The sequence below is a fragment of the Pinus tabuliformis genome, chromosome J, assembly GCF_031772625.1.
Source record: "Pinus tabuliformis cultivar Carrire ecotype Pingquan chromosome J, CPIR1, whole genome shotgun sequence".
Taxonomy (NCBI): Eukaryota; Viridiplantae; Streptophyta; class Pinopsida; order Pinales; family Pinaceae; genus Pinus; species Pinus tabuliformis.
The window spans coordinates 1,006,510,794-1,006,519,870 of record NC_142295.1 but is presented as its reverse complement, the minus strand read 5'-3'; the positions used below and the strand labels follow the sequence as shown (position 1 = coordinate 1,006,519,870).

The 9,077-nt window shown below is 33.0% G+C and overlaps 1 pseudogene; it reads left to right on the top strand.

The window, feature by feature from the left end:
- Nucleotides 1-6,954: 6,954 nt before the first annotated feature.
- On the top strand, nucleotides 6,955-8,031 carry LOC149230257 (transcription factor bHLH118-like; annotated as a pseudogene).
- The last annotated feature ends 1,046 nt before the right edge of the window (nucleotides 8,032-9,077 follow it).

Here is a 9,077-nt window from a genome sequence, read left to right as displayed (position 1 = left end):
ACATAAATTCCATTGGAAGATTGTGAAAGAAAATGGATCCTAGGATATGACTTTCTTTTAAATCACCTCTCAAAACAGTAAATATTTTTCAATCAATAATCAAGGATGACTCATGAGAAACTATAATATCAATTATCCATTTATTTATTTTCTTAAATATATTAATAAAATTAGAGGATAACTAATCTCTTATGGAAAAGGTGGGGAATCAAGAGCCTCTTAGAGCGCTCCAAAGCTTGTAGAAGGAAAAAGTCGTAGTAAATATAGTGTCCCTATAGATTTTATTTTTCTCTCTAATTATGATTTTATTGAATAAAATCTTAGAAGGGTAATGGTTTCCTTAAAATTCATAATTAAAATTTTTAAGCATTTAGTACTACCTTTATAAAACTTATTTCAAATTTTAGTAACCCATATTGTTATGAAAACCTTCACCCAATCCCCTTATGCAATTGTGTTTACAATATAATCTAAAGAAATACCTCAAGAAAGATAAAAGAAATTATTTATTGTCATGTCCCTACTAATTATTTTATATTCGTATAATGGAAATGAATACATAATTTAATATAGGTTTTTCAAGATGTTCTATGCTTGATAAAGACTAAGAATTTAATGACAATGACTATAAAAGTACACCTTTTCCAAGATTGTAACAAAGTGAGTAGTATTTCCTTAGGATAATCCCCATCCACATATGATTCAATCATAAGTTTGTAGTATGGGTCATAACATACATCAATTTGGTCTTTTTCAAAATTCTTATTGATGGAAACACCTCCACCCTCACCCCCAAACCTTTCTTTAAACTAGAAAGTAGAATTAGCTATGGATTTACACTATCCCCACTTATCTTTTCTCTAATAATAGAAGCGATCAATAGATCCATCAAAACATGCTCAAAAAATGGAAACATCAAAAGTAATATCATAGGAAACTCTTTTAACATCTCTCATTTACTCTTTTATGATGATATCCTTATTTTTTACAATGACACCAAAATAATTATTGACAAGATCAAAGTGATTGTAGATATCTTCCATGGAGCCACTAACTTGAATATCAATCTAACCAAATAAGTGATTTCTTTGTGGGGTCTTCTAGAGGCAAATCAATTCTATATATCCTTGCATTTTCCCTCTACTACAATCAATTTTGATGATAGCAACAAATAGATAGGTTTGAATTCAAAAGAAAATATTTATCTAAAAGGGTGATTATCAATGGATAATTGCAAAGGTTTAGTAAAACATCATTACCTAGTGAAAATAAGGATTTCCCAAGGAAGAGTACTGCTTCTACTAAAATAAATCCTCAAACATATCCTAACCTACCAGTTAATCCACTTTCCAAGTCCCAAAACATGTCTTAGAGTGGATCAACTAGTTATTTTATCATTTCATTTGTGTGTGTGTCTATGCAAGAGAGATAGAGAGAGAGACATGGAGAGAGAGAATAAATCCACAAGGATATCCTATTTTACTATGTAATCCAATTTCCAAATCCCAAAATGTGTCCTAGATTGGATCAACTAATTATTTTATCATTTTAATTTACCATCAAGGTTGGGGTATCAAAACTATTTTCATGTTCTTGATTCTAGTTGTTAAGTAAGAAATATTTGGAAACTTCTAGGTGTGTGACATAAACTATAAGCACTTGTCCCAAAATTATGTAGAGAAATAGATTAAGGATCCAGGTTTTTGGAAAATGGTTGGTATGGCATGTTTGGAAGGGAGATAAAACTTAGACATGGTTGGATATAATGGATTTGAAACAAATACTATTTTAAATTTCTATCCTCCCTCACATATGATATAAAATTCAAATTGTATCACACTTTAAGGCATATTACAATGGGGCCCTTTGAAAACAATTGAAAACAATAATGGCTCACTTGGAGGAAAAAAGTATTAAGGAAGAACACATAGGTAGTTGGAAGGAATATATTGATATGCTTGGAAAATTATTTATTATTTTGAGTGAATAATAAGGCTATATTATTTGTTCTATATACCCTTGTAGGTGGTAAAAACCAAATCTTGGTTACAAATCTCTCGGATAAAAATGTAATGGATTTCCACCAATATAGTGGTGGAAACTAATGTTCAAGTTTAAATTTTTTATTAAATCCAAAATATATGTGTGGATCCTCCTAAATATCTAAGACTTCAACTTGGGACACTATAGAAAATAAGCTTTGAAATCCCTAGTCAATAATGTTTCTATGAAGATGATATAAAACCCATCTTTCATCTCATCATAAATTTCCCATACTTGAAATAAATACAATAAGATAAAGAGGAACTATTAGGTCTTCATAATACTTGAAAAGGGAATATAATTGAAGAGGCTTTTAGAAAATGTTTAGAGAAAGGAGGGATAAATTTACAATGAAATCCCTCTCACTTGTTCTTAGAAAATATAGTGGAACAAAATCCTAATAATTTTGAGGGTGTGGATACCCTCTTAAATGTGCCATGCAAAGTATAAAAAATCCTCTATGCTTCACTAAAATCTCAAATGACTCTCACAAACAGCTTGCAATATAACTCATAGAAAAAGAAATCATTTGTGTTGTCATAATGGAGCATCATAAGGAACATCTAATAGTGGTGGGGAAGTGGAATTATATATATTTCCCTAATCCACAGCACCTTCTTAAATGACGGAATTTGTCTTGAAAAAAAAATAATTTTGTGAATTTATAGCTCTCAAATCGGTTATAATGCTACCTAAACAAAGGGACACACGAATTCAAATCTTCAAAAACTCACTTTTATTCAATGAATGGATGAAAATAACTAAGAAATTCCTCTCTACAAAGATTATTTTTTGGTATCAAAGTTTTCCACTAATGTCTTTTCAACTCTCTTTTTCCTCATGTCTACAGGCCCACAAAAAGGAGGAAGAAGGAGGAAGAAGATAGGTTATCCAAAGAAAGATCAATGTTGCAAGTGGAAACTTTAGTAAATCCTTGAATTCACTCAAGAAAGCTCTTCCTATTGTATTTATAAAACTTTGTTTTTTTACTTCATCACTTGCTTGGATATTACAAAACAATGGTAGCTTCAAATATAATGATATGAATCTTTGTGGGAGACTATAATTATAATTTTGAGAAATATTGGATCTATAGTTTTTGAAAACTTCCATGTAAAATATAGGTTGGTTATATAAGCAATAAAAATATTTCAAACTCTAAGAAAATGAACAAGCTCTCAATTGTTTGTGTCTTTTCAAACAATGGAAGCATATATCAAAGAGTGGTTAATTTTTTTGTATATAGCCTAATGAGAGTTTTGATTACTCCTCGATGTTTGTTATTGTAATTTCTTAATCCTACAAAAAATTGTTGACACATGTGTGTGTGGGTGTGTGTGTCAGAGAGAGAAAGAGAGTTTATATGTGTCATTAATTTTTAGGACTAGCCTTTTCTTTAAGAAATGATAACCTAGGTTTAGTTGAGCTATCAATTGCGCCCAGTCTAGGTGAGACTAACCTTTAACATGGTTATATTGTTAACTATCTCTTTCTAATTACCATAGAGTTTTAAACATTGATTACCATATAAAATAAAACCAGTGAAATCCAATTATTTGTCATATTCAAATAAATATCAAATAATATTATATTGGTTTGAAAATAAATTCTTAATTTTATATGGGTATGTAAGTAATTTTGTTATATTTATTAAATATATTTTAAGAATACTTATATAATTTAATATGGAGAAATTTTTGATATATATAAAAATTGACACAAGCAAACAAACACATATATATATATATATAAAAGAGAGACCAGCATCTATAATTATAGATAAAAATACCAAAAAGACCCTAAAATTAAAATGTAAAAATTAAAGTTAAAGAAAAACCACTAAATGTTTACGTGTGTAAGATAAAGAGAGTCCAAAGATAGAAATATAGAAGAGGGTGGACTTACCAAGAAGGGAACATCACCAACGTCATCCCTTTCTTGAGGATGCATTTCTATATTTTTCGCTACATCAGATAAGAGTGACTTACATACTTTGGGCCCTCGAACACCATACATTTCCATAGTATTTTTTCAACCTCTAATTTTGTGCAGCGAGTTTCAACTTTTCTTCCGTCTTGCATTGTATACAATTAGTTAAGCTCTTAATTACATACCCGTTGTAAAATCTATAAAAGGACCGCGACCTTTCTCCAAGTGTATAAGTGAACATTATATTTTGAATTATTATTATTTTTTAAATTACCTTTCACTATACAATGAGCAGAATGTTTTGGGTTATTATTATTTTTGAACATCTAATCTAAATATGTTGCATTTTATTTATGAAAGTCTTAAGTATTTTTTTAGGCTTTTTTTCAACTCCATATATCTTATTTTATGTTTCTACATCTCTTAGCTTCATATCGATTTGGACCTTTTTTAGTTAAAAGGTTCTTTATGATCTATCTTCCACCCTTATAACTCGTATCCTCTCTTAGTCATTAGGTCAATCTAGAAAACCTATATTTATCATACACTTTGATAGATTGAGTTGCATAAGTTTAATTCCCACCCAAATACACATGCACTTTATGTTTTGGAACTCTCTCCCAACTCTCTCCCCCCCAACTCTCTTATTTCACAACACCTTGTAGACCATCAATACACTTCACCATCTTATATCAATAATTCACTATTTTGTTTTCAAAGGGTCTTTAACATTTATGTTGACTATTTCTCCACCTAGCATTTAATTTTCTACATTTACCCTATTAGTTCCCCGCCCAAGGTTTAATTTTAATATCTCCATGGTAGTGTCTTGAGTTTATCTTACATCGTGCTTTTGTGCAATGATAACTTGTTAATGAGGAAGAGTCTAGCCCCTTTACTAACTTTACTGTCATTTATTTATTCTCCATTGCACTAATTAAGTTCTACATGAGATCTTGGATTTCCATGCAATACCCCATATTATAAAATTAATAATAATAATCATAATAAATAAATAAAAAAATAATAAATAAAATGTGAGAAGAATAATTAATTAACTAATATATAAATAAATTGATGTTCCAAATAAATGAATAAAGGAAACTATGCAACTAGTAAGAATAAGGTCATGTTAATAAAAAATAAAAGAAAAATAAGTAAGAATCAATTAGATCAAAAAAATTATTTTAAGAAAAACTTCAAACAAAGATAGGAATTTGTATGATGGCACACAGATTATGTGTGTGAATGTTATCTTTATATTTTTTTAACAAATTAATATGTTCAATGGATGAAATAAGTATTTGAGACATTCTTTTTCTATGACAATATTAGGATAGTAGTGATTTGTTGACAAATGTAATTGATTGAGGGCTCAACAGTTGTTAGATGTAGAAATACATAGTGTAGTTGAGCCTATGGTTTGGTGGAGAGTCATCCCCAAAACATTGGTTTAGGTCAGCATGATCATAGCAGCCTAGTGTTCACAACTTGTAAATAATTTGTCCATGTCAACTCCCAGATATGATTTCTCCCACTCAACTATCATGTTGCTTATGTAATTATTTAATTTATTTTTTTAATCATAACATTCTCAATAATTAAGCACCAAATACTCATGCATGACATCATTAACATCTCATTAAAAACAATTTCCAACTACCACATATCATCCCATCCTAAAATGCCATCACAACAATATAACTTCAACATTAGCATATCTTTATCAAAGATACAACATTACATTTGAATCATAAATACAACCACATGTTAATATAAAAAAAAACATGGTTTGACATAGGTGCATTTGAACATTGAATCTCATGATATACATAATACTTCATAACCAATTGAACTACCCCCCATGGACCTCACACGTTAATATGTTTTTTTTTTTTTTATGTAGTTCATAGACTCCAAAGATCAGTGGCTGCTACATTCACGGAAACATTATTTCAGACAAATCCACCCAATGGGATCACTTCCCACCAGCTCATTGACCCCGTGACATCTCAATAGTGAGGTGCTTTAATGAAGGAAACTCAACCAATTGATTTAACTCTTCAGCCTACCACAAATTAATATAATCAAATAAATTATCATCACAAATATAATAATCTTCTTAATACATATCACATAGAGAGAAACAAAATCATAAACATTCGTATCATGAATACCATGAATACCATTTAATGCATCAATATCATTAAACATCCGTAATATAAAATAATAAAATTCATCTGCATTTAAAATAAGGAAAAATGAATCTCCATTTAAATCAAAATAAAAACATTTTCCTTTTCAGTTTTGAACATGGTGTAAAATCAACCCCAACAGGCTAGAGGGGTCGTGTAAAATCAACAGAGGGGTCGTTGTAAAATCAACACCAACAAGCTAGAGGGGTCGTGTAAAATCAACACCAACAGGCTAGAGGGGTCGTTGTGATCGCAGTATCACGTCCTTTTATATTTAACATATGCGCGCCAACAATGAAGGAAATTACTTTCCTTGAAAGTGCTCGAGTTTGATGGCATAGCGCTTTTGACTGAATTGATTGTCACGCTTTAAGTCCTCCAAATTTTCCTAAATGTCCAATCAGCAGTCTCTGATACAGTTGGAGTACAGGATTATATTTAACTGTTTCAAGTAGCGCTTATCACAGTCATAATTGTGTCTTCCGATTTTGTTGTCAGCCGTTTTTAGTACAGTTGAATGGTAGGAGCAGGATCTTCTCTTATGATATTTGACAGGGCTTTGTTTCGTTTAGGAGCAAGGGATCCTAAGAAATCTCAATTTGTTTCTTTAAATGTTGTTGTGATCCTCAGATAGTTATCAGCTTTCAATTCAGGATCATCTTTTTCACAAAGTTGGAACTGATCGAATACTATTCTTGTTGCAGACGATCCTGGACCCAGTTGGCGATTGTTGGCGAGGTTTCCTTTACTTTCAAAAGTCTGTTAGGGTTTGTTTCACCTAAAAGAAATGAACATTCCTTCTTGGTTAGACTATGAATTTCTCTCTTGTGACGATGTCATAAAAGATTTTGATGTCGAAAGTGTTTTGAGTTCCAGTCCATTTCCATCAGCACAACCCATTGAAAATCACCCTACTTATACTACCCATCATGCCACCATATCTAATTTCGTTGATAACTGCAACTCCGGATGCGTAGAGGGTTGTCCTCCTCATTCGAATCCTGTTTTAACGACCACAGTCTGCAATTCCAGTTGTTCAAATGATGGTCGGTCTCAGACCATCCCGACTGACAAAAGGAATCAGAAATCGATTGAAAAGCAGAGGCGTAAAGATATGAATGCCCTTTTGTCAATTCTGAAGTCCTTGCTTCCCGATGAAAATCTACGGGTATGTTTTGTCTTTGATCGATAACAAGGGTTTTACTGCATTAAAAAGATCATCAGTACTCACTAGGGTTTCATTTTAATGGAAGCTTCATCTCCTGTAGGGAAAACGATCAGTGGCAGACCAAGTGCAGGAATCTGTGAATTACATTCACCATCTACAGCGAAAAGTCGAAGATCTTCAAAAGGAGAGAGAAAAGATGAAGGATGATTCTGGCAAAAATCCAAATCTTTCATTCCAGGCCCTGCGATTTTCCGGTAACGAGAAATTTTGCATTAAAGCGCCGGCTATTGGAGAATCAGACCAGGGTTTCCCTTCAATAAATATAAAATCTATGGGTTCAGCCGTTCAGGTATGGACGAACACGTTTGCACATCAGATTGTCTACTCTGATCTTCTCATGGCATTGGAAGATGGTGGGCTTGAAGTTGTGTGCGCTGCTTCTTCGACCATGAGCAACAGAATCTATCATACCATACATACCAAGGTAAGATCCTGTAATTCTCAAGCGACAATACTTTCCTTCCCTATGTCATCAGTCAAAATATTAGCATGTTTTTAAATGACTTTTCCCCAATATTGCAGGTGTCTGATCTCAATATCTTTAATGTCGACACCCTATACCTCAAGCTTTGGCACTTGATAAGGACTAACGATAAGCAAGATCGGGATTCATAGACAGTTGACGCTCAAGCCTAACGTAATGCGCTGCCTTGCTGAATTTTGTTGTAAGTTTTGGCAAGCTTATATTAAGCAATTAGCACAAGTGACAAACCGGTTGGTTGGAAACGCTTGGATTATAAAGTAGATGACAAGTTTCTTACAGATTTTGGTTTCTGAATAACAGATTTCTTACAAACGCATTTTGGTTACTGAATAACAGATTTCTTATAAACGCATCGAGTGATATCCGTGGTATTTTATTGAACAAGAAAAAAAACCGAGTATTGTAGTTACATTTTCTTTTCTCTTATCCTCCCAAAAGTCTATCATCATCACGACATCTCTACATGAAAAAAAAAATCATCTAGAACTCTGGAGTCTGTCCTTTGTGAGTTTCGTTGAAAAAAGTTGCTTCTTTTACATTCTTCTCTTAGCTATTCATTCTTTTTTTTTTTTCTCGGTAAGACTATGCTATTTATATTACAAAAAAATAAAAAATTACAGCAAATTTTACATTTGGGCCATGGCCCTGCATCTCCAGAGAGATTTTCCCCATGATGGACCTTTCAGAGCAACACCATTACAAAATTGGATCAGCTTTCCATCCTTCCGACATAGCCAGCATCTAAATCGGCACAGTAGACATATAAACCGCCACGGTGGACATATAAACCTACACGGTGGATACATAAACTGACACATAAACTGACATGGTGGACGCATAAACTGACACGGTGGACATATAAACCGTCATGGTGGACACTTAAACACACAGACAAAGAGAGCAGAAGAGACGAACAGAGAGTTGCGTTCCTGGCAGCGAAAAACAGAGTGACGGTTGAGCTATTCCTCATCGGTAGTGTGAGGCTCATCCTGCATTTGACCTTTGAGCTTCTGAGATTCCTCCATGTCCGAGCGCAACGACCTCTATACCGGCTCACTGGGACCAGCAACAGCAGCTTGTGTGGCTTGGGGAGTGTCTGCCCTGGTAGGCCGCCTCATGTCTACCGTAGGAACTTGCATGTCAACCACTGGCACATTCAGGTCTTCCAATTGCCCCCTGAGACTGCTGCAATGTTCCA